Consider the following 3,215-nt stretch of genomic DNA (forward strand, 5'->3'; position numbering starts at 1 on the left):
ATATCTAGTAACTTCTAAGTGCTAGAGGAAAGCCCCTGTAGCGCCAGAAGGCTCCGAGAAAAAGAGCTTTTTGGCTCGAAAGTTTTGCCCCCGCAGAACCCGATTCCTAGCCAAACCCCCAATAAGTGAGATATGGTTACCCTACTTTAAGTATATCTTATGTTTAAGTTCATTATCGCTATTATAAACTTATAAACAATAAATATATTATAAAATATAATATACAAAATGTTATATATCTTTTAACTAATCATGATACGGGGAATTTGGTTTGAAAGGGTTGCATAGAGTTGTTGGATTTAAGAAGTGCTATAATGCCAAAATGGTCCTGCCCTCCGGTGTTTCATGTCTGGACCTTGTCTGTACACAGTGGTTGAAAAGTATTGCTTAACACTTGACAATTTTCTCGTAAATAGTCGCTATAAATATTAGACTAAAATCTAGCAGTAATGATACTAGGTTTGGCCGAAGGAAAATAGAATTGTTAGAAGCGAAGCGCTGCCCGAGTTTGGAATCATCACTTTAACAAGTGAGTGCATAGTTACTTTTATCTTACACATAGATATAAATTATTTAATATAAATTACATGCTATGTGTGCATATTATATGTGTTCCTGCTATCTATGCTAGATGAACGATTTATACATGTTTACGTGATTTAAACTGTATACGTATTTTTATACTTATAAATATATATATTGGGTAGCGACGGGTGATGAGAGATAGGTGATGATAATTAGGTGATGATAGATAGGTGATTATAAATAGGTCATGTGAGATGGGAGGAGATACCATAACCTTGACCGATGATGTGTCGATGTAGTCATCTACCAGAGTATATGTGGCGACCACAGACTATTCTAGATAGTCATGTGGAAACACCAACATGCTCATAACCTGTAGGTGATGAATTACGAGTTTAGGTGATGCTGTAACTACGTATTTATGCGATGATACTCTAACCCTTACTATGAATTACGAGTTTAGGCGATGTTGTAACTACGTATTCATGCAATGATACTCTAACTCTTACTCGACACGTATTGAGGGAGTAATCCCCGAATCAGTACTGTCTGTGCGATGTAGGCGATTATCCTTAGGAAAAGTCCTTAGGAACAAATATATAAGAAAATGCGATGTAAGGAGATGAGAGGTAAATACGATGTAGGAGATGACCCTTAGGATGAGTCTTAAAGGAAGTTTAAATGAAGAAAATGGGGATCGGTAATCGTGTTAATTGTATGACATAAATTATGTGAAGAAACAAGTTAACTATATTATTGTGGGTTGAAACCCTATGTACTCACCAGGTTTTCCAACTTGACACACTCAGTTTAATTGTATCACATGTATCGATACGAAACTACATTACACTGAAAGATTAAAGGAGATGTAAATTACTAGTATAAATGAATGTAAGGTCTGTTTATGCTTATGTTTATATATTGACAATGACATCCCAAAGTTTTAATACAAACAAAATACATTTCTTCGGAAATGTTTTGATCATATATTTATCATGTTTTTTGGGAACAAATGCTACAATATTATTCTTTAAAATGAATAACCTGATTTTCAAATAAGCATAAATAAAAATTTTAAAATGACCGTGAATTTCGGGATGTCACAAATACATATAAAACTTTTTTTATACGTATACAAATATTTTTAAATGTATAAATAATATTTTTATATGTATATTTAACATTTATATATATATATATATGTATATATATATATATGTGTGTGTGTGTGTGTGATTTTAATTGTATAACATTATTTATACAGTTAAATATGTAAAAATAATATGTAATAACATATATATATATATATATATATATATATATATATATATATATATATTTAATAGGTATAAATATATATTTAGTATGCACTTTAAGAAATAAAAGCACTTTTATATTTAAATATGTATAAAAAAGATTTTATGCATTATATATATATATATATATATATATATATATATATATATATATATATATATTCAAATGTGAATTGACATCTATTGTGCGGACGTGTGGACAGTGCTATTCTGTGAGAATGACAAAAAAATGTGTTGTTTGATAATATGAATATGTTTAATCTTACATAACTATTGTCATTATCACACATTCTTACTAATTAAATCGTCTATAAGGTTATTATAGACTTTTTATTATTATCTCATTCTGTTAGAATGTTGTCAAAATGTTTATTGAGTTGTATTCTGTAAAAATCAAAATGAGTGAAAAACGATGTGTGAGAATAAAAATGAATAAAAATTAGTGAGAATGTATGAAAATGATGATAGTTGTGTGAGGTTGAACGTATTCATATTAATAAACAACTTATTTTCTTAGTAATTATCATAGAATAGTATTGTCCACCCGTCCACACAATAGTTGTCTATCCACATTATAACCTAGCCCATATATATATATATATATATATATATATATATATATATATATATATATATATATATATATATATATATATATATATACTATCTTATAAAAGAAATCTCACTATTTCTATAAATAGATTGAATATAATAATATTATTTTTTTAAGACGTCCAAATCATTAAGTTAATAGTACAAGTAACCACTAATGAAATAATATTATAATCATAAATGTTCAAATGATAATACGTACATCAAAGATTCAATTTCATTTGACTGGGCTTTCCTTATATCTCGGTATTTCCAAGTTGAAAGTCAACACTTATTCAAATAACAAGCCATAATTACGGAGGACAGAAAGGGTTGTTTTGCTCCATTTCTACGATTTTCTCCAAATTCATCACCGGTTGATTTATATCGGTCTAAACCCTAACCATCATTGTTTTCCATAAACCTTAAAGCAGCCGCCAATCAACATCGAATTCACCAACTTCGAACATCGGAGACTAACACAAAGTAGAAAGATGATATCAACTGGAGTGATCTCTAACCCTATCTTTATCTCAGACGTCCAGTCAACCACCACTACTAACACCACCACCAAGCGACATCGACGTCAATATTATCTATCACGGCAACACCACCACCATTACCGAACACAAATACGATAAGATATGTCGGATGTGTGTGTGTGTGTTTATTTTTTATTTTGAAAATGAAGATGTGTGTGTTTTTTATATTATGCTTGTGTTTTATATGTTTATCAGTTTATGTTGGTGTATGAATGAGTATAAATTTGTTTTACGTATAAAT

This window comes from Lactuca serriola, chromosome 5, assembly GCF_051521515.1.
Source record: "Lactuca serriola cultivar US96UC23 chromosome 5, Lser_US96UC23_V15, whole genome shotgun sequence".
Lineage (NCBI taxonomy): Eukaryota > Viridiplantae > Streptophyta > Magnoliopsida > Asterales > Asteraceae > Lactuca > Lactuca serriola.